Below are 24,806 nucleotides of genomic sequence, written 5' to 3'. Positions count from 1 at the left end.
GAACCTACCACAGACATCTGTCCTATATCTATCAACCCCTCAATTTAAACCTATGTCACCCCGTGTTAGCCATCACCATCCAAGGAAAAAGGCTCTCACTGTCCACCCTATCTAACCCTCTGATTATCATATATGTCTCAATTAAGTCACCTCTCAACCTTCTTCTCTCTTTCAAAAACAGCCTCAAGTCCCTCAGCTTTTCCCCATAAGACCTTCTCTCCGCACCAGGCAACATCCTAATAAATCTCCTCTGAATCCTTTCCAAAGCTTCCACATCCCTTCCTATAATGCAGTGACCAGAACTGTACGCAATACTCCAAGTGTGGCCACACTAGAGTTTTGTACAGCTGCAGTATGACCTCGTGGCTCCGAAACGCAATCCCTCCACCAATAAAAGCCAATACACCGTATGCCATCTTTACAACCCTATCAACCTGGGTGGCAACTTTCAGGAATCTATGTACATAGATACTGAGATCTATCTGTTCAACTACACTAACAAGAATCTTACCATTAACCGATATTCCTGTTACTCTTTTCAAAGTGAATCACCTCACACTTTTCCACATTAAACTCCATTTGCCTCTGCTCAGCCCAGCTCTGCACCTTATCTTTGTCCCTCTGCAACCTATAACATCCTTTGGGACTATCCACAACTGGACCGACATTAGTGTTATTTGCAAACTTACTAAGCCATCCTTCTACCCCCACATCCAGGTCATTTATAAAAATGACAAACAGCAGTGGCTCCAAAACAGATCCCTGCGGTACACCACTAGTAATTGAACTCCAGGATGAACATTTCCCATCAACCACCACCTTCTGTTTTCTTTCAGCTAGCCAATTTCTTATCCATACCACTAAATCATCCTCAATCCCATGCCTCCATAATTTCTACAATAGCCTACCATGGGAAACCTTATCAAACACCATCTGAAATCCATATACACCACAGCAATCACTTTACCCTCATCCACCTGCTTGGTTACCTTCTCAAAGAACTCAATAAGGTTTGAAAAGCATGACCTCCCCTTCACAAAACCATGTTGACTATCAGTAATCAACTTATTCCTTTCTAGATTATTGTAAATCCTATCTCTTCTAACCTTTTCCAACACTTTATCCACAACTGAAATGAGGTTCACTGGTCTATAATTACCAGGGTTGTCTCTACTCCCCTTCTTGAATAAGGCGACAACATTTGCGATCCTCCAGTCTTCCGGCACTATTCCTGGAGTCAATGATGACATAAAGATCAAAGCCAAAGGCTCTGTAATCTCCTCCTTGGCTTCCCAGAGAATCACAGGATAAATCCCATCCGGCCCAGGGGACTTATCTATTTTCACACTTTGCAGAATTTCTACCACCTCCTCCTTGTGAACCTCAATCCCATCTAGTCTAGTAGCCTGTTTCTCAGTATTCTCCTTGACTAAATTGTTTTTTACCAGTGTAAATACTGATGAAAAATATTCATTTAGCGCTTCCCCTATCTCCTCAGACTCCACACACAACTTCTCACTACTATCCTTGATTGGCCCTAATCTTACTTTAGTCATTCTTTTATTCCTGATATATCTATAGAAAGCCTTAGGGTTTTCCTTGATCCTGTCTGCCAACGACTTCTCATGTCTCTTCCTGGCTCTTCTTAGCTCCCTCCTTAGGTCTTTCCTGGCTAACTTCTAACTCTCAACCTCACTAACTGAGCCTTCACATCTCACGCTAACATAAGCCTTCTTCCTCCTCTTGACAAGAGCTTCAACTTCTCTAGTAAACCCTGGCTCCCTCGCTTGACAAGTTCCTCCCTGCCTGACAGGTACATACTTATCAAGGACACGCAGTAGCTGTTCCTTGAATAAGCTCCACATTTCAATTGTGTTCATTCCCTGCAGTTTCCTTCCCTATCGTATATATCCTAAATCTTGCCTAATCGCATCATAATTGCCTTTCCCCCAGCAATGTGAGATTTGTGAGAAAGACTGAAGGAAACCATCACGGTGCATATTCTTAGTAAGAGATTTCAATGAGTTAGTAGCCGTGGATTTGGAAGCATGGGATGAAGAAAAAAAATCATTTTACATTTTGTAACAACAATAGTACAGAATAAATATAATTGTCATGTAATAATAATTGTAGATAAAGTAATGGAAATAAGTGATAATAGGGAGTGGACTTGAACCACTGACAAAACCTCTCAGTGATAATGGGGGAGGGGGGGGGGAATTTTGCTAATAATGAATTCAGAGATGTGTGCATGAATATGCACATAATAGTTATAAATACAGCAGAGATGTGTGCATGAATATGCACATAATAGTTATAAATACATACTTTACCAATGGGGAGAGTAAAAGTAACCATACAGTAATGAATGCAATGGTTCATCAAATTTTGGGTGATCAGCAAAACTGCAAATTTATTGTCTCCACTACCATGTGTGGTACATGCTAAGCATTTGTTACAGATATTGGAAGGATATGGTCCAGTTAGTTAGTTAGTTTTCACTCAGAATCCTAAAGTTCCATTAGTGATCATCTCCCAGTCTTCAGAAGAGGCTGTAGTGAGCTCTACTCTTTCAGAACATTTGACTGCACTGTCGATAGATAGAAAGGCTTTCACCAAAGCTGAAGTCTCAGAACACGTTCAGAAGCTTTAAGATACCAGATAAGGACATTGGAAGCCAATTTTGATCAAGGCAATACAGTTTATTACAATTAAGAAGGGCATAAAGGACAAAGAGGTCCAGCAAAGGTTATTGGTAAAAACAGAAAAGTAACTGTACATTATTGGAACCAGACTGTTCGAGATTGTTTGGTGCAGATTACAAATTTGCAGATTCTGAAGGGATTACTGAAAATAGAGAGGAGCCTGGTTCCTGTCCTACTCAAATGTTGGACAGTTATAATGATCAAACTGCCATAATTTTCTGATGGTCAATATGAGGCCGTTAGTCACAAAGAACAAGCCAATACAGAAATCCAACTATCGTAAGTAGAGCAGCGAGGACCACTGAGAAATATGAAAACTAAATGAAGGTACATGGTGAAGGGTAAGGAGTTACATGGATTTGGGACCCATGGATTAGGAACAAGAAATACAAAGCTGGAAGGCAAGAAAATGGTTCAAACATTGGATGCTGGGGCAAATATGCCCCTCAAAAGAGCACAGCAACAATTGAAAGAAATCCTATTAGTAGGAAGAGCAGGTCAAACTGTAGCAGCCCAAAAAGAAAGAGAAGGCAAGATGGAGGATGTAGTTTAAGAAGGTCAAGAAATATGGTGCAAACCAGGAATACCACATGGAACAGGAACCCATGTGATTGGAAAATCTTGGCGTCCACAAGCAAGCTAGAAGACAAGTGAATAAAAGGTACCAAACATCAAAAACTACAAGGATGGAGAGAATTTGGGGTGGGCAGAGGTGTCAGAAATGGCTGGTTGACCCCCTACCACATAACTGGAGATGCATTGGAAAGACTCCCCCAATAAGACTTAAAGGCTAAAGCAAGGCTAGAGGACATGAGGTCTGAAGAAAAAGTGGGGCATCAAGATAGATTTACCAAGAGTAGGAGAAACAGTCAGACACTCAGCACAATGGGGACATTCTGGAAGTTCAATGTGTAAATGACCTAAATAATGCCTCTAGAGTTTGCTTCTTTTCAGTAAGGTTACAATTGGACTATTTTTAGTTAAAAGCAAATCATGCCATATTTTAATGGCATCATGAGGGGCAGTTTTCAGACATCGTTATTATGCATGTGGATGGTTTTTTTATGGGGTAGGAGCAATGAATTTGAAAACATCAGGTCGAAGCTTATATGGATCTGTGTGATGACCTGGGCCACAGTGGGATTTGTGACCGATTCAGACAAGAACGTTTGGCAAAGCTAATCTTGATACCAAGATCACTTCACTCCATCTTTTACCCTTTTCATAAGCAGTGTGTCCAGATTCTGACCAGGCAGGGTCGAGTTGGCAATTGAATGTCCTTAACATTTGTTGATGGCCCTACTTGCCTCATTAATATTCGTGTTCCGATCTTATCAACCTCTCCGAACAAACTAGCCACTGGGCAAACCCATCATGGAAACCAAAATGGGTACCTAATGACTTCAGCTCACTGCTTTGCTCCAAATGACCTCCATGTTGGAAACCAGGCACCAATACGCCCATGGGCACTGGCCATATGCATTCCCACATCTACCAACATTGGCATCTGGCATGTGCCCGCCACTAAGAATGCTTATGGCACATATCTGATTCACCTGTAGGCACTTCTGCACTTTAATACTGGATCTCAGCCTGCACTAACAATTCTCATTGTAACAGAGCAGCAAAAACACCATGTGCTCAGGGACAAATACCTGAGCTAACCAACCTAAACCTTAACACCATTGCATTCTCTTAGCTCTTCTCTCACTCACTCTGTGCCTACCTGATGCTCACAGGATGCCTGCCTTGCCTTAAATTGTTTTTCTGTGTGTGTCCTCTTCAGTCAGAGATACCAGGATCTCATGGTACTGCTGTCTGCCTTCGACATTTAGCTCAGACACAAACGCAGGAATCTTGTCCCCGTTGTCAGCTATCCTCTGTCAAGGTTGGGGGGAGCGGGTATCAAAAACAAACAAAGCATACAAAATGACAACACATCCTAGTTCCATGTTTTCTTTGCCCATTAAGTTAACGGCATTATGATGAGTTAACGGCACAGATCATCACGAACGAATATGATTTGGTAGCCATTACGCAGACATGGTTACAGGATGGTCAAGATTGGGAGTTAAATATCCCGGGATACGCGACTATTTGGAAGGACCGACAGGAAGGTAAGGGAGGTGGTGTAGCTCTCATATTCAAGGAAGGCATTAGGGCAGTGCTGAGCGATGGTATAGGTTCTATGGAGAATGAGGTTAATCCATTTTGGTGGAAATTAGAAATTCTATGAGGAAAAAGTCACTGATAGGCAAAGTCTATAGGCCACCAAATAATAACATCACATTGGGATGGGCAATAAACAAGGAAATAACGAATGCCTGTAAAAATGGTACGGCAATTATTATGGGGGATTTTAATCTACATGTTGATAGGTAGAACCAGCTCGGTCAGGGTAGCCTTGAGGAGGAGATTGTTAAGTGTATCTGTGATAGTTTTCTTGAACAGTATGTAATGGAACTGACGTGGAAGCAAGCTAGCCTAAATCTGGCCCTGTGTAATGAGACAGGAACAATTAATGACTTCATAGTTAGGGATTCTCTTGGAAGGAGTATGATTGAAGTTAGAATACAGATGGAGAGTGTGAAGATAAAATCCAATGCCAGGGTCCTGTGTTTAAACAAGGGAGACTGCAATAGAATGAGGGAGGACTTGGCTAAAATAGACTGGAAACAAAGATTTTATGGTGGGACTGCTGATGAGCAGTGGAGGACTTTCAAAGTAATTTTTCGAAGTGCTCAGAAAAAGTATATTCCACTGAATAAAAAGGACTGTAAGAAAAGGGGTGATCTGCCATTGGTGTCTAAGCAAATAAGGGAGACTACCAATTTAAAACAGAGAGGGCAGACAAAGTGACCAAAAACAACATGAAACTAGAAGATTGGGATAATTTTCAAGGTCAACAGAAAGCCACAAAATGAGCTATAAAGAAAAATAAGATAGATCACGAGAAACATCTAGCACAGAATACAAAGACAGATAGCGAAAGTTTCTCTAAGTACATAAAATGAAAAAGAGGGGCTAGAATAAACATTGGTCCTTTCAAGGATGAGAAAGGACATTTAGTTATGGGATATGATGAAATGGAGGAGGCATTGAACAGATATTTTGTATCGGTCTTCACAGTGGAGGACACTAATAACATGTCAGTGATTGATGAAGGTAGGTGAAGACCTGGAAACAATCGTTATTACAGAAGAGGTAGTGTGGGGCAAACTAATGGAGCTAAGGATAGACAAGTCTCCTGGCCCTGATGGAATGTATCCCAGGGTACTAAAAGAGCTGGTGGGAGAAATAGCAGGTGCACTGCGGTAATTCTGGGGCAGTCCCAGCAAATGAGAAAACAGCAAATGTGATGCCACTGTTTAAAAAGGGAGGGAGACAAAAGATGGGGAATTATAGACTGTTTAGCTTAACCTCTGTAGTGGGGAAGATGCTTGAGTCTATTATCAAAGAAGAAATAGCAAGGCATCCCGATAGAAATTGCCCCGTTGAGCAGATGCAGCATGGGTTCATGAAGGGCAGGTCACGTTTGACAAATCTTTTGGAATTCTATGAAGACATTACAAGCAAGGTGGACAATGGGGACCCAGTGGATGTAGTGTACCTAGATTTTCAATAGATCTTCAAAAGACAACATGCCACACAAGGGACTGCTGCATAAAATAAGTATGCATGGAGTTGGGGTAAAGTATTAGCATGGATAGAGGATTGGTTGACTAACAGGAAGCAAAGAGTGGGAATAAATCAGTGCTATTCTGGCTGGCAATCAGTGATAGGGTGTGCCTCAGGGATCGGTGTTGGGACTGCAATTATTCACAATTTATACAGATGATTTGGAATTGGGGACCACGAGTAGTGTGTCAAAGTGTGCAGTTGACACTAAGATGAGTGGCAGAGCAAAGTGTGCAGAGGACTGTGAAACTATGCAGAAGGACATAGATAGTTTAGGTGAGTGGGCAAAGGTCTGGCAGATGGAATACAATGTTAATAAATGTGAGGTCATCCATTTTGGTAGGAGTAACAGTAAAAAAGGATTATTACTTGAATGGTAAAAGGTTGAAGCATGCTGCTATGCAGAGGGACCTGGGTATCCTTGCGCATGAATCACAGAAGGTTGGTCTGCAGGTACAACAGATAATTAGAAAGGCAAATGGAATTTTGTCATTCATTGCTAAAGGGATTGAGTTTAAAAGCAGTGAGGTTATGTTACAGCTGTATTGGGTGCTGGTGAGGCCACACCTGGAGTACTGTGTGCAGTTCTGGTCTCCTTACTTGGGAAAAGATGTTCTGGCACTGGAGGGGGTGCAGAGGAGGTTCACTAGGGTTGATTCTGGAGTTGAGGGGGTTGGTTTATGTGGAGAAACTGACCAGACAGGGATTATATTCATTGGAATTCAGAAGATTGAGAGAGGATCTTATAGAAACATATAAAATTATGAAGGGAATAGATAAGACAGAGGTATAGAGGATGTTTCCTCTGGCAGGTGAAACTAGGACAAGAGGACATAGCCTCAAGATTAAAGGGAGCAGATTCATGACTGAATTGAGAAGGAACATCTTCACCCAAAGGTTGTAGATCTATGGAAGTCCTTGCCCAGTGAAGTAGTTGAGGCTAGCTCAGAAAACGTTTTTAAAGCTAAGGTAGATTTTTTTGAACAGTAAAGGAATTAAGGGACATGATGAGAGCGCAGGTACATGGATCTGCATCCACGAAAAGATCAACCATGATCTTATTGAATGGTGGAGTAGGCTCGAAGGGCCAGACGGCCTACTCCTGCTTCTAGTTCTTCTTAAAGTTCCAAGTGTCCATTTCTCAGTAAGTCCAACAGTTTCTTAGAAATTGCTGCTTTCTTTGGAAAACAATCAGATAGCTGATTGCTGATACCCACCCATTTCAATCTGGAGATCTCTTCAGTCTCCACTACCTGTTTCAAAACTGCAAGATCGTTCCTCAGTCCTTTGTTATGCATGCATTTTGTTGATGCCATTGTGATTTTGTGATTGATGTGGCACTCGGTGTGGCTGCTGAATATCTTTCAGAAATTTCTTAATAAGTTTGTTCATAAAAATTCCATATCTATATCTGTAGCACAGAGTGAGTGAGTGAGTGTAGAGCTGGGAGAATGCGATAATGTTACGGTTTGCGTGAGTTAGCCTGTGCGCATGTCCCTGAGCACACAGCATTCTTGCTGCAGCGTTACAATGAGAGTCGCTAATAAAGTCTGAGATTACTTAATTTAGGTCTAGAGGGAATCTTTTGCTGTCTCAAGTCCGCATACCAGCAGCAGCTACAATGCCTTGCCAGCCAGATCCTAAAGAAAATTTTAACCGTTTGACTGAGGATTGGCTTTGTTTTGGGGTTTTGCTGTGGGCTGACCTAGAGTCCCGCTGTTCAGGATATGTTCTGAGTGAGGCTGTGTCTTCACTCAAGTGGTGTTCCCCAAGCTCAATCAGACTGGCGAGGGTGTCCACTCCCATCAGAATATCCTGTAACTCATATGCTCCACTTACTGCATTTCCCAGTGATAAAGCCTGTAGTACCTGCTTGAAGCAGTCCAGGGAGGCTTCAGCTACTAGATGGTTTTGCATGGTTACGTTATTAATCCCACATACCAAACAATCTCTCAGCATCTTATTAAGGGATAAACCAATCACAAGCCTCTGGCAGTCATCTTAACTTAGTCAAAAATCCTGATACAGATTCCCCTGGCTCTCAAATTGCTGAGTAGTGTCTCAGAACTGGAGGAGGTTTGGGGTAGGAATATATCGTACTGGTATCCATCAACTCTTGGAAGGTTTCAGTGTCTGGTGCCTCAGGGATAGGTCCCTAATAACTGGAAAAATGGCAGTTCCACAATCTATCAGGACAATTATTCATTGCTTTCCATCTGCCCCAATGTCATTTGCCCAGAGAAAATAATGCATTCTTTCCACAAACTGGGCCCAATCTTCGATAGCAGGATCAAATGAGTCAAGCTTCCCAAATAACAGAATGTCACCAAAAATGCTTACCCCAACTCAAAGATGACTGTTGCAAGCAAATCTCTTCAGGACAGTGTTTTTCTCTTGTTACCACTGAAATAACTCCACAAAGGCCGGTGTCCCATTACCAAGTCCTCCTTTACTTACCTGTGGAAAGTCTTTGACACTGATCCTGCTCTCTCAGAGCCACCTTTCAGAGTGAACAGGATGTCTAACACTCCTGTTCGTATCTGTCAACCAGGGCTCTCTGATTGGACCCCAATCAGGGAACTCATATTCTATAAGATCCACCTGGCTGGCCCCATTAAAATCCTCCCGCACTTGAGAACCTATGACAGAAATTTGCATAAGAAGCATCACTAAAAACAACAAGTTTCATGTTTCTGGCATCTCCCAGAGATGGAAGTTTCAAAACACGTCGCTCGGTTTTAGCTTTTGCTTGAATAATATCTTCTTTTCATAGATGCATTCAATATTCTGAAAACGTAGCAGCGACCAGAGATAACACTTTCAGTCTGGTGTAAATCTTTTTCAGAACTGAATGTGTCGCACTGGATGTGAACAGTTGGCGTAATGCAAAACAGAAGCAGCAGTAGGCCATTTGGCCCATCAAGCTCATTCCGCCATTGAATAAGAATGTGGCTGAGTTGTTCGTGCTTTGAATTCTACATTTCTATTGTCTCTCATTAATCTGTCCTTACCTATCAAGGCTCCATTCACCTCTGTCTTAAACATATTCAATGATCCACCTCCAATGCTTTTTGAGACAGAGAGTTCCAAAGTCACGCAACCCTCTGAGGAAAGAATCCTCCTCATTTCACTCCCGAAACGGCAACCCCTAATTTTAAAACAATGCCCTTTAATTCTGGATTCACTCCACTTTCCTTGTCTGACCTCATAACCTTGACTCCCTCAATCAATCAAAACACTGTCTAATTCAGTCTTGAATATACTCAATGAGTCCCCCTGCACCACTCGCTGTCCAGGTCAATACCGAGGAGTAATAATCCTCTGAGAGAGTAAATTATTTCATTTCTGCATCTGAAATGGGAGTGTTATTTTTACCTTGTGCTCCCTAGCTTTAGGAGAAAGTGAGGACTACAGATGCTGGAGATCAGAGTCAAAACATGTGGCACTGGAAAAGCACAGCCGGTCAGGCCGCATCCGAGGAGCAGGAAAGTCAAGGTTTCGAGCATAAGCTCTTAATCGAGAATGTGCCCACAGTCCTGATGAAGAACATATGCTCGAAACATCAACTTTTCAGCTTCTCAGCCACTCCATACCTTTAGTTTTCCCACCATTCAGCCCTCCAAGCCTGCTCTGCCATTCAGTGTAATCTTGGCTGATCATCTCAGTCTCCTGTCCCCCAGACCCTTTGATCCCTTTAGCTCTAAGAACTATATCTAACTCCTTCTTGAAAACATTCAATGTTTTGGCCTCAACTTTCAGTGGCAGGGAATTCCACAGGCTCCCCACTCTCTGGGTGAAGTCATTTCTCCTCACGTCAGATTTAAATGGCTTACCCCATATCCTTAAAAAGCCACTCCCTGGTTCTGGATTCCCTGGTCATCAGGAACACCCTTCCTGCATTTATCTTGCCTAATCCTGTTAGAATTTTATAGGTTTCTATGAGATTGCCTCCTATTCTTCTAAATTCCAGCACACATAGTCCTAACTGAGCCAACCTCTCTTCAAATGTCATGTTACATATCCAGGAATTAACCTTTGTTAAACTTTGTTGCAATAAATCCTTGCTTTCTGTTTATAATTTTGGCTGCATTTTTCTGAAAAGTATCTGCTACACATAGTGAGGACCTCTGATGTGGATGTAGTGCACTCGATGCTGTAACAAATGCTCCTTTAACAAGGTTATATTGTCCTTGTGTTTGTTTCAGAGAGGTTGTAAAAGACAAAGACTCTGAAAAGTCTAAATTGAGGGGTTTTAGGGCAAGTTTGATTATAGCTAACAGATACTGCCACAGGAAAAAGGCTTTCCGGTTTTTGAAAAAAAAAACCCTTGCGCATTGAAAGGGGAGTGGCCAGTCCTCCCAGCTCAGCTTTTCTCTGGCTTGGTTTGGTTTTTGGCAGTCGTATGAAAAAGCTGTTGGACCTGAAAGAAGCAGGTCCATGCTGATCCTCCTCTCTCTCTGACATCTCTCCTGTAAGAACCTGTGTTTGATTTTGTGCAAAGGGATGTTTATGGGGATTGTTGCAAGTATTGGGAACAGCATCATTAAGTTGGGATAATCTGTTGGGCTTTCAGACAGGTTAAGTTATTCTGCATTCTGTTCTCTTTTGTGGTTCAGTCGGTAATCTTGTAGATAAATTCTGATTTGTTTAAATCTAAATGGTTTGACCAGCTGCATCTCCCCTGGAATATCCACTTTACACCTGCTTAAAACAACTAACAATGTTAGGGTCTGGGCTACTTTCTTGAAATGTTTTGAGGGGGGTCTGGGCTGGTCCATAACAATGCTGCCACAGGAAGCTAAAGGTGGAAATACATTCCTTCCTCCATCAGTTTCTGTTCCTGATCCACACACAAAGTTAATGCTTGAAATGGCAGGATTGTGGGGTTTATTCAACAGCGAAGTAATTAGTAAAAGAATGAATTATATCAAATTTTATTGCGTAAAACCAGGACGGTTTTACTAGCCCAGGCAGCATTTAAAAAAACTGAAAGAACTGCAGGTGCTGGAAATCAGAAACAAAAACAAAATTCCTGAAAAAGCTCAGCAGATCTGCTAACTTCCTGGAGATAAATCAGAGAATCCCCTGAGGAAAAGAACATCACCATAGGAAATGATCACCAACCCAAACATATAAATAGAAAGCAGGAATCATCAGCAGTGCTTCGTCTGGAAGCTCACTGAAGACGTTACCTAGAATGGTGACGAAATGTGTGAAAATAAACCTTCCAGCTCAGCGAGCAAACCTACATCCAGAACCTCTACCTGAGCTCCAAATCTTCTCAAAACTCGCTAACAGAAATCAGAGTTAATGTTTTGGGTCGAGTGACCATTCCTCAGTACATTTATGTTCCATACAATTCTCCTGTCATCCCTTTTCATTTAACGCTGACAACACATCCTTCAAAGGAAAAGAGCACAGTCACATTTCAAAATGGTAAATGTTGGTCTGATCCATCTTGCATGAAAATAGAAATCTAGCATAGCATTTCTACTTCCCTGTTTCAATGGGTTTTTTTAAACTGTGTTTTTTTCTTCCTCTGGATCTATTTATTATCTAACGTGCCCTTAAAACTATTTATCCAATTTATCGGCCAATTCCTTGTGCTGGCCAGTTCCACACAAGAAAACTTTTGAAAAAAACAGAAATGTTGCAAATGATCATCAGATCAGTCAGTACCTGATAGATAAGTTAGTGCTTGAGTTAAAGACAGTTCATTGAACATCCTGACCTGCCAGTCATCTCAAGCACTCCCTGTGTTTCTTTATCTCCTTGCTTTCACCATGACGAGCAAAACTGTTTTGACATTGCTGCCCTCAGTGCTGGGCAGCAATAGTGCATTAGTGGTTCTGACATGCAATTATAGAAAGCAGTTAGCGGTGATGCGTTGTGTGTGTCACTGGCTAACTTGCCTTTTAATTGAATCTCCGGGTGTGTGACTCAGAGCCAGAAATCTCATTGAGCCTGCAATGTGAGGGCAACCTCAAGGCTTCAGTCCCCATGCAATTACTATCAGATCAGTTTCAGCTAACAGAAGGTAACAGAAGGATCACTGAGGGGAGAGGAAGTGGGTGAGAAGGGTGGGGTGAGGGTAGTGAAAGCTGCAAGACAAGGTGAAGGACAGTTTTGAGTATTTTGTGCTGATCTGTCAGTGTCAATCAATTCAAGCTCCCAGCGAAAGGCTGTGTCTTCTAAATGCCATACATAATCATAGAGCTTTTTTTCACTTTCTAAAAGGATTAGAGAAAGTACTCATCACTCGCTGACTGACTCGATGACGCAAAGCCTCATCGCCTGGAATAAGTCAGAAATAGTGCAATAACTTTTACAGTTCAAGAGAGAAGGAAGAAAGACAGAAAGTGGGGTCTACATCAGTTTGTCAGTCAAAGATCATCATCCCAGGATCGAGACTAAACAGGTACAACCACAATCTGGTACCTCTCTATTTCAGGCCTCTTGAATTTTAATCACTCTGCTGTTGGTAGCCTTACTCACCCTGGCTCAAAGCTCTGGAATCTGTCCCCTAAGTTGTTCCTTAAAGATAAGGTCACCATGGTCCTACTCTTCCATTGACAGATGACTGACTAAGATTTTAACCTGATGGCCGTAGTGCCTCAGGGTGATTGGTATGATTGAGAAGGTAGGACTTCCACAGTAACCTCAGCTGGGTGTGGGAATTGAACCTACGCTGTCAGTGTAACTCTGCATTGTAAACCAACCCCTTAAAAAGAGTGGCTGCTTATCTGCCCTGATGTCTCATTATATGGATCAGGGTCAAAGCCCCCTCGAAGCACCTTGGCACATTTTACCATATTTTGGGGAGCTATGTAAAGACAATTTATCATTGTTTCATTCCCAGTGCCTGACCACGTTCTAATGAAACTAACAAGCTCTCCCCACAGGTGCTGCCAGTGTCACTGAGCATCAGCAGCATTTTCTGTTTTGAGACTGCCTCCCTTTTGTTATAACTGGGAGAAGACCAGAAGCCATGAGTTGGTCCTTTTAAACAGACCATTTTGTCACCCAGCAGCCTCTTCAGCTCCCTCCTCCAACCCTGTTTTCTGACACAGCCGGCCCTCGTTCCCATGTCCTCAGCAATGAGAATCCTATTTTCTGTGGGCACACTCTCCCCAGGCAGCTTGGATGAATCTGGAAAATGTCCCTGACTCCCGAGACCCGTGCTGAAGGTGAAACCCACAGCACACGTACACACGCATATCCTACACCTTGTTAGCTGTAGAGTTTTAGACTGAAGTGTACCTACCTGAGGATGTCCATAATCCATGGCCATAGACACAGATATAACAATGCGAGAGGCAGTTGGGATCACCGCAATACTTACATCTCAGGCTCATTCCAAACACATGCAGGTTGTTCTGTGAGGGTGCAAGGATCTGAAAGGGCTAACACTAAGAAGTACATTCGGCACTGCCCACTCTGGTGATGATATACTGACTTTGGGGGATGAAGAGCATAGTATTCTGGAGGGTGAGACCAAATGTACTGATGTCTCTCACATTAATGTAACCTGTACCTAGCTGCTATCATGCAGCTCGGGGAGGCAGTGATATAGCGTAATAGCATTCACCTAATAATCCAGAACTCCAGGGTAGTGTTCTAGGGACAAACACAGACAATTCTGGAGAAACTCTGCGGGTCAAGCAGCATCTGTGGAGACTAAAGGTCTAAAGAAGGTCCCTCTGAACCACTACACTCCTTAAGTTCTTTGTTTTAATTTAATCAAATAAATAAAAATAACAAGGCACATACAACGGAGATCACTTCTGAGCATACCTATTGGAATATTGAAACAAGACTTCACTCTTGATGCCTTTAGAGAAAGATGGGCACCACTGGGGATACAGTGCTTTATTTTCCCTCCAACTCTGTTTCGCTTTAGCCTTCTTTCCTCCCTCCCTCTCACTTTGATGGCTCGCATTAGCCATAATGGACTTTGGTTGTAAATATTTAATTGGCTACATAGTTTATTACTGGTGGTGGTTAAATGAAAAAAACTCAGGGAAAAGAATTCAGGGTAGATTTTGATGCTGGAAAGTCACTTGGTTGTGACCAGGAAGGTTGATGAGGGCAAGGAGATAGACGTAGTCCATGTGGATTTCAGTAAGGCCTTTGAGAAGGTTCCATCTGGAAGGCTGCTCTGGAAGGTTAGATTGCATGGAATCCAGGGGTAGCTGGCAAATTGGATACACAATTGTCTTGATGGTAGAATGGGTAATAATGGAAGGATGCTGGTCAGACTGGAGGCCTATGACTAGTGGTGTCCCTCAGGGGTTGCTGTTTGATATCTATATCAATGATTTGGATGGAATGTGCAAGGCATGATTAGCAAGTTTGCAGATGACACTAAAATAGTGTCATGGACAGTGAGGAAGATTATCAGAAATTGTAGCAGGACCTTGATCAACTGAGGGAGTGGGCTGAGAAATGGCAAATGGAGTTTAATATAGATAAGTGTGAGGTCTTGCATTTTGGAAAGTCAAATCAAGGTAGGAGTTTCATGGTGAATGGTTGGGCCTTAAGGAGTGTAGTGGAACAGAGGGATCTTGGCGTTCAGGAGCACAGTTCTCTGAAAGTGGGGTCACAGGTAGACAGGGCAGTGAAGGAGGCTTTTGGCACACTGGCCTTCATCAGTCAGGGCATTGAGTATAGACGTTGAGAAGCTATATTGTAGGGCATTGGTGAGGTCGCACTTGGAGTATTGTGTTCAGTTTTGGTCACCTTGTTATAGGAAGGATGTTATTAAACTGGAAAGAGTGTAGAGGAAATTTGCAAGGATGTTGCCAGGACTCAAGGGTCTGAGTTTTTGGGAAAGGTTGGACAACTTAGGACTTTTTGCTTTAGGACTTTGGAGACTGAGGAGGGATCTTATAGAAGTGTATAAGATCATGAGCGGCCTGGATAGGGTGAATGCACTCAGATTTTTTTCCCCAGGTTTGAGGAATCGAGAACTAGAGGGCATCAGTTTAAGGTTAGAAGGGAAAATATAAAAGGGAATCTGAAGGACAACCACTGAGCCACCATGCCAACCTAGTTGCAGGGACAGAGTGGGTCAGGGTGGGATGCTCTTCAGAGGGTCAGTGTGGACTCACTGGGCCGAATGGCCTGCTTCCGCATTATAGGGGGTTCTATGATTTTAAGTGAAACTTGATCCCATGGGGAGCTTTGACCTGTTCACGATCACACAGGGATTATGTTCAGTGATCCTAGAGTTCATATTACATGTGATAGAGTTTAGAGAAATATCCCATTCACTTTCCTACATGACTAGATGTGTATGTATATTTCAACATATGGAGTCTGATTTAAAGAAGCTGGAAATTAGATTTATCATCAAAGCTGACGTCGTGTAATACCAGTTGGCTCCAAACAGGATTGGCCTTAAACCAAAAACAATTATTTTACAGCAGAAGTAAATCAATGACAGGGTAATTGGCACGTTATGTCAATTCTGAAATCTAACCTTTATTGTGATGACAGATTTAAAGCATTTATTTAATATTTTACCAATTATCCTGCGGAATACTGGTAGGCTTTGTTGTCAATTGTTTACACTGAATGGCAAATACAGCAAAGGTAAATTTGATAGCAGCACCCCACAGCTATTTGAACGGAGGCAAGGTTAGATTAAAATCACTATGGCTTTATAGCAACTACTCAAAGATTAATGTGATTTATTCACTTGAATGTTTCATTGTTCATCCAATCTTTCTCCATTTTAAGTTATGAAGCAGCAAAGTGACAGGAACAGAGTTGATAAACTGAAATGCTCAAATGCAGCTTATTTATTATGTAAAGAACCCATGCTGTGTGTTTAAATTTTCTTATAGTTTTAAATGTGAAGGAAGCTACAATAAATGAGACAGATATGTAAAAGTGAAACTCTTTACCCAATTATGTGAGGGTTGAAAAACTGGGCTTTATAGTTGGAGATGGAATTTTATAGTAAATTCACAAACTTCACTATGACTGGAAACTGAATCATAGAATCCCTACAATGTGGAAACAGACCATTCAGCCCATCAAGTCCACAATGACCCTCTGAAGAGCATTCCCACTCAGATCCAACCCCTTACCCTATCTCTGCATTTCCCATGGCCCATCCACCTAATCTGCATATCTTTAGATTGTGGGAAGAAACCAGAGCACTCAGCGGAAACTCACGCAGACACGGGAGAATGTGCAAAAACTCCACACAGACACTTGGGTCTCTGGCACTGTGAGGCAGCAGTGCTAACCACTGAGTCACTGTGAATGGGATGGGTTTTAAGACAGTGAGTTTAGATAATGAATATAAAGACTTTATGCACTAGAATTGGATGGTCAATAGGAACAGTTAAATAGCATTACACAGAATAAGAACAATAGAGATAGGTCTTTCAGCCCAACTATCCGGTACTCTGCTCAAACCTTCTGCCATCCTTCCCTCATCTTGATCATTCCTCAAGGTAGCGAATCCCACTTCCTCACCACTTTCCTGGACAAGATATTTGGTACTTTTGTGATTCCATTCTGATAGGTGCAAGGCAAGAAACTTTGACAGTATGTCCGTCCTTTATCAGCAACGTCTTCTGAATTTCCTTGTTTGATTTCTTGGAAATACACTGTGCCTGGCAATTGATTGGGAAGGGATTCCATAGTCATAGGATTGGCAAATTAATGGGATGGGTTTTGACTCACCAGGATTGCATTATAACTGGAAAGGCCTTTGATAGACATGTGTTTATGGGAACCAGGCAATGACCATCTCCAACAAGAGAGAATGCCACCACAGCAGACAGTGAAATTTTAAGTTGACTAAAACATCTGGAATTAAAAGCTACCCAATGATAACCATGTAACCATTATCAATTGTCATTAAAACTCAGCTGGTTCACTAATGTCCTTTAGGGAAGGAAAACTATCATTCTTACCCAGTCTGGCCTACAAGTCACTCCAGATCTGCAGCAATGCAGTCGAGTTTTAACTACCCTCTGGGTAATGAGAGACGGGCAATAAAATGCTGGACTGGCCAACATCACCCACATCCAATGAACGGTGTCAGTGTTGCCCTGCGGTATATACCTATCCCTTTCCATCGCGAAAGTAAACATAACCAAATTGTGGTCACTATCACCAAAGTGCTCACCTATCTCCAAATCTAACACCTGGCCGGGTTCATTTCCCAGTACCAAATCCAATGTGGCCTCGCCCCTTGTTGGCTTGTCTACATAATATGTCAGGAAACCATCCTGCACATATTGGACAAAAACTGACCCATCCCAAGTACTTGAACTGTAGTATTTCCAGTCAATATTTGTAAAGTTAAAGTCCCCCATAACAATTATCCTAATTGTCCATCTCTAATTGTCATTGAGAAGGAGATGGTGAATCACTGCAGTCCACATGCTGTAGGTTGGCCACATTGTCCTGAGGGAGGGAAGTCCATGATTTTGACAGTGACAGTGAAGGAATGGCAATATATTTCCAAGTCAGGATGGTCAGTGGCTTGGAAGAGAACTTGCAGGGGGTGGCGTTCCCATGTGTATCTGTTGCTCATTTACTTCTAGATGGAAGTGGTCGTGAGTTTGGAAGGTGCTGTCTCAGGATCTTTGGTGAATTTCCACAGTGTATCTTGAAGATAGTACACACTGCGTTGATGGTGGAGGAAGTGGATGGTGTCAAGCTCTTGAATGTTGCGGGAACTGCACCCATCCAGGCAAGTGGAGAGTATTCCATCACTCTCCTGACTTGTGCCTTGTAGATTGTGGACAGGCTTTGGGGAGTCAGGAGATGACTTACTCGCAGCAGTATTCCTAGCCTCTGACCTGCTCTTGCAGCCACTGCATTAATATGACTAGTCCAGTTCAGTTTTCATCAATGGTGATCCTCAGGTTGTTGACAGAGTGTGCTTCAATGATAGTAATGCCTTTGTCTGTCACGGGATGGTGGTTAGATTCTCTCTTGTTGGAGATGGTCATTACCTGGTACTCGTGTGGCACGAATGTTACTTGCCACTTGTCAGCCCAAACCTGGAGATTGTCCAGTTCTTGTACATTTGATCATGGTGCTAAACACTGTGCAATCAATGGCAAACATCCCCATTTCTGACCTCATGCTGGAGGGAAGGTTATTGATGCGCAACAGAAGATGGGCCTAGGACACTACCCTAAGGAACTCCTGCAGGGATATCCTGGAGCTTAGATGACTAACCTCCAACAATCATGACCATCTTCCTATGTGCCAGATATAACTTCAACCACCAGAAAATTTGCCCTCTGATACCCATTGATTTCGGTTTTACTAGGGCTCCTTGATGCCACCCTCAGTTTTACGCAGCCTTGATGTCATGGGTTGTCATTCTCATCTCACCAATGGAATTCATTCCTTTTATCCATGTTTGAACCAAGGTTGGAAGAAATTGAATGTTGCGGGAACTGCACCCATCCAGGCAAGTGGCTCTGGAGGGACCCAAATGTGGCGTCACTGAGCAGTTTATTGCTGAGCAGTGATAGCACTGTTGATGAGACCTTCCATCATTTTATTGATGATCAGGAGTACATTGATGGGGCAACAATTGGCCGGGTCAGATTTGTCCTGTTTTATCTGTACAGGAACTACCTGGGTAAGTTCCCGAAATCTCAAGTAGATGCCAGTGTTGTAGCTGTGTTGGAACAGCTTGGCTAGGGGGAGCAGCAAGTTCAGGAGCATAAGTCTTTAGTACTATTGCCAGAATGTTGTCAGGACCCAAAACTATGCACAATCAAGTGCCTCCATTTCTTAATATCACACACAGTAAACTGAATTGGCTAAAGACTGAGAATGTTTTAATCTTATCTCTTACACTGATATACTGGGCTGTCCCATCGTTGAGGATGGGGATATTTGTGCAGCCTCCTCCTCCAATGTTGTTCAATTGTCCACCACCATTCATGACTGGATGTGGCAGGACTGCTGATCTGAGATTTGATCCGATGGCTGTGCGATCGCTTAGCTGTGTCTATCATTTGCTGCTAATGCTGTGTGACACGCAAATAGTCCTGTTTGGTAACTCCACCAAGTTTTAGATATGCCTGTGCTGATTCGGGCATGACCTCCCGCACACTCGATTGAACCAGGATTGATCCCCTGGCTTGATGGTCATGGTTGAGTGGGGGATATGCCGGGCCATGAGGTTGCAGATTGTACTGGAGTACAATTCTGCTGCTGTTAATGCAAGGATGTCCAGTCTTGAGTTGCTAGATCTGTTCAAAGTCTGTCCCATTTAGTACAGTGATGTAGCCACGCAAAACGAAGGGCATTCTCAATGTGAAGGTGAGACTTCGTCTCCACAAGGACTGTATGATGGTCATGCTTACTGATACTGTCATGGATGCATCTGCAGTTAGTAGATTGGTAAGTGTGGGAAAGGGTTTGCTAACCCACGATAGGCCCACAAAAGGACACCCTGAATTCCCGAGCAGCTCACAAACTGGGTCAGACAGCACGCAGACAATGGAATACGCTTTAAGCTCCCATGGACATGACAGAGATCTCAAAGCCCTAAGGGCAGTTTCACAACTCAGCGATACCAAAGCCACACAAAGAGCAGGACAGACAGAGAGACACCACAGGATAATGGAAGCACCTCACCACTTCAGAAAAGACTTTAACACCTACGTGTGAAGATGAATGGAACCATGATACTGTCAGGATGTTGCATTGTGTGAAGGAGCAGGACATTCATCCAATAAACTATTTTCCAATTAGCATCCTTGCAACTAAATTACTCCATTTCCAGAAACATTGTGGTTTCCCATTTCTTAATCAGTGTCATTGTGCAGTATTACTATAAAACTGGTCTCATCCTCAGCTCTGGGAGGAGAAGTCGGATCTATCTGTGCAGACTGTCAGTTCTGTGTCAGCCTACATCAATTTCTCCTCCAGCGATATCGCTTGCAATAAGCTGTTTGTCAATTTCACTTCGAGCTGTGTTTTGTGATCTCTAATCTATTGGGCAAATTTCTCCCACAGTTAGGATGGGGTCAAGTAGGATTTTCCCTCTTGTTGTTTCCCTCATAAGCTGCCACAGGCCATCTGCTCCTGACTGCATAGACTAAACTGCCATATCTACTGGGTCTGTCCTACTGGTGAAGCAGGATATATCCAGGTATGATGGTAGTGGTGTTTGGGATCTGTATGATTCTGTGAGTCTGACTGTGTCAGGCTGTTACTTAACTAGTCTGTAGACTAGGCTTGCAACTATATCACTGTTCTTCTACTGTCATCAATCAAAACTCTGGAATTCCCTTCCTAATAGCACCCTGGATGCACCTTCACTCAAGGACTGCAGTGGCTTGAGAAAGCACTCAGTGCTGGCTTCTCCAGGACAATTAGGGATGAGTAAAAATGCTGACTTAGTCAATGTTGGCTACATCGCATGAATGAATTAATATATAAAATTAACAATTTTGTCAAATAAAGGATTAACATATTGCAATTTGCCATGGGGAAAGGGGAGTATGTGCCATTTTTGAGATCAGGTTACCAGCTTCCATACACATCAATGACTGTCACAGAAGGACAATTGCTCTGTGTGTTCAGCCAAGGAGAAGGTTGTCTGATTTTGTGAATGAGCACAGCCACATTCAGGATGGACAGCTCCTCTCAAAGAAGCATGTTCTGCAGCCATAACGTTTTCTATAGGTATATTAGGAATAAAAAAATGATTGGGGAAAGATTAGGGCCAATCAAGGATAGTAGTGGGAAGATGTGCATGGAGTTCGAGGAGGTGGGGAAAAGCTAAATTAATATTTTTTTGTCAGCATTTACACTGGAAAAAGACAATGTTGTCGATACAGGCTACTAGACTAAATCGAATTAATGTTCACAAGGAGGAGGTGTTAGCAATTCTGGAAAGTGTGAAAATAGATAAGTCCCCTGGGCCAGATGGATTTATCCTAAGATTCTCTGTGAAGCCAGGCAGGAGATTGCCGAGCCTTTGGCTTTGATCTTTATGTCATCATTGTCTACAGGAATAGTGCCAGAAGACTGGAGGTTAGCAAATGTTGTTCCCTTGTTCAAGAAGGGGAGTAGAGACAACCCTGGTAATTATAGACCAGTGAGCATTTCTTCGATTGTGGGTTAAGTGTTGGAAAAGATTATAAAGAGATAGGATTTACAATCATCTGGAGAGAAATAAGTTGATTAAGAATAGTCAACAATTTTGTGAAGGGTAATCGTGCCTTACAAACCTTATTGAGTTCTTTGAGATGGTGACCAAACAGGTGGATGAAGGTAAAGTGGTTGATGTGATGTACAGAGGAACCTCGATTATTAGAATATTGATTATCCAAATATCAGATTATCCGAAGAAGATTTCAAGGTCTCGCAAAAACATCAAAGAGGTAAGTGTGTATGTGTATTCGATTTACCTCTACCGAGAATGTGAAAACGCTAGCAAAAACAAAGAAACACAAGCAGCGACTGGATACTATTTAGGTAAGGGATGTTACACAGCCCTTTGCAAAAGTCAGTGTTTTACAGTATTCCCAGAAATTTACTGGGCCGTTCATTAAAGGCCAACAACGTAAACGCATGCATGAGGCAGGGATTCCACCTTTCTATAATGAGACTGAGTTCCCGGAAACTGATACTGTAACTGTCCTTACAATCATGGAAGCTGCTCAGGCCCTTGTTTAATGCTGGGATTTCATGGTAAGGGTTTAGTTCTTCTCATTTTAACCTGTAATTTGCAGACTGAAAGATTAGTTTATTTAAATGGCAGGCTCATTAAAATTATAGATTTAAACAAATTCTCTGGTACAGCACAGAGTTAGATCAGTTTGGCTTCCCCTGTTTAAGATAAAATAGATCATCCGAATAATCAATTATCCGAACGAAATAGTGCCACCCATCTCGTTCGAATAACTGAGGTTCTTCTGAATATGGATTTCACAAGGTTCCCCACAGTAGGCTATTGCACAAAATACAGAGGCATGGGACTGAGGATGATTTAGCGGTTTCGATCAAAAATTAGCTAGCTGAAAGAAGACAGGGGGTAGTGGTTGATGGCAAATGTTCATCCTGGAGTTCAGTTACTAGTGGTGTATTGCAAGGATCTGTTTTGGGTCCACTGCTGTTTTCCATTTTTATAAATGACCTAGATGAGGGTGCAGAAGGATGGGCTAGTATATTTATAGATGACACTAAGGTTGGTGGAGCTGTGGTTAGTGCTGAAGGATGTTGCAGGTGACAGAGGGACACAGATAAGCTGCAGAACTGGGCTGAGAGGTGACAAATGGAGTTTTGTGCGGAATTCTGTAATCTGTAAATCTAAGGTGTGAGGTGATTCACTTTGGAAGAAGGTGATTCACTTTGCAACAGGAATGCAGAGTACTGGGCTAATGTTAAGATTCTTGGTAGTGTGGATGAGCAGAGAGATCTCAGTGTCCATGTACATAGATGCCTGAAATTTGCCACCTAGGTTGATAGGGTTGTTAAGAAGGTATATGGTGTGTTAGCTTATATTGGTAGAAGGATTGACTTTCAGAGCAACAACGTCATGTTGCAGCTGTACAAAACTGGTACGGCCACACTTGGAATATTGTTTCCAGTTCATGTCACTGCATTATACGAAGGATGTGGAAGCTTTAGAAAGGGTTCAGAGGAGATTTACTAGGATATTGCATGGTATGGAGGGAAGGTCTTGTGAGGGAAGGCTGAGGGACTTGAGGCTATTTTGTTAGAGTGAAGAAGGTTGAGCGGTAACTTAATTGAGACAAATAAGATCATCAGAGGGTTCGATAGAGTGGACAGTGAGAGCCTTTTTCCTCAGATGGTGATGGCTAACATGGGGGGACATAAATTGAGGGGATGATAGATATGGACAGATGTCACAGGTAGTTTCTTTACTCAGAGGGAAGTAGGGGTGTGGAACACACTGCCTGCAACAGTAGTAGACTTGCCAACTTTAAGGGCATTTAAATGGTCATTGGATAAACATATGGAAGAAAATGGAATAGTATAGAATAGAAATGCTTTAAATTGGTTCCATGCATTGAGTGCCGAAGGGCCTGTACTGCACTGTAATGTTCCATGTTCTATAAATGTTTGCCCAGCCAGTGATGCCATATCCCATGAGTGAATGTAAAACATGCTCGGATGATGTGTGGCTTGGAGGGGAACCTGCATTTAGTGTTGTTCCCATGTATCTGCTGCCCTGTCTGTGAAAGGTGCTGTCAAAAGAGTCTTGGTACCTTATAGATGGTACACACTGTAGCCCCTGTTCTATCCTTATTCTCCACTCCTCTTTTAAGTCAACACATTCAAACATTATGACACATCACTTCAACAGGTTAGGACTTGAACTCAGGTCTTTATGGCTCAGAGGCAGAGATACTACCAGTGTGCCCAAACTTTTTTTTTGAAGTGGACAAGCTGCTTACAACTCAGTCCTTATGACATATTTCCAGGACTTGGGAGACTCAGAGTCTACACTTTGTAAACTACATGACTGCTGAGATTATCGCCAAATGAAAATACCTCACACTTTCTTCCAAGTGAAACAATCTAAAGTTCCTTTGATCTCTTGACTAACACAGGTTTATATTGTCAGACAGACTGCAGAATAGGTCACATCACCCCCTTCGTCTGTCTGAAACTAATTAACCCTACATTTAAAACTACTGTCCCCATGGATAATAATCTTATAAAGCAAATAATCGTAACATTATTTCACAGCTAATGTCATTAAAATTGATTACCTGGTCAGTGTTACTGTTGTTTGTTGGAATTTGCTGTGGACAATTTTATCAGTAGTGCTATGACATATCCACTAACTCAAAACCAAAATAATGTCCTGAATTTGTGAAAAGTGCTATAAAAATGCAAGTGGTTTTTGCTTTAAAATCTAGATAGCTTCTAACCAACCTGTGATGGCACATCCCAGAGCAGGATAGAATCTGAACCCAGGCCTCCTAGCCCAGATATAGGAACATTACAACTGCACCACATGATTCTCCGATTGGGGACTTAGTCATTGTCATAGAGTCATATAGCATAGAGAGGGAGAGGGTACAATCGGAAATGACAATATTTCTGTTGAATAAGGGGAACTATGGAGCTATGAGGGAGGAGCTGGCCAAAGTTCAATGGTGCAATACCTTAGCAGCGATGAGAGTGGAGGAACAATGGCAGATATTTCTGTGTACAATGCAGAAGATGCAGGATCAGTTCATTCCAAAAAGGAAGAAAGATCCTAGGAGGAGGCAGGGGTGGCCGTGGCTGACGAGGGAAGTTAAGAAACATATAAAGTTAAAAGAGAAAAAGTATAACATAGCAAAGATAAGTGTCAAAATGGAGGACTGGAAAGCTTTTAAAGAATAACAGAGGATTACTAAGAAGGAAATACGCAGAGAAAAAATGAGGTACGAAGGTAAACTGGCC

The sequence above is a fragment of the Chiloscyllium plagiosum genome, chromosome 40, assembly GCF_004010195.1.
Source record: "Chiloscyllium plagiosum isolate BGI_BamShark_2017 chromosome 40, ASM401019v2, whole genome shotgun sequence".
NCBI lineage: Eukaryota > Metazoa > Chordata > Chondrichthyes > Orectolobiformes > Hemiscylliidae > Chiloscyllium > Chiloscyllium plagiosum.
Note: the sequence above shows the minus strand (reverse complement) of the source record.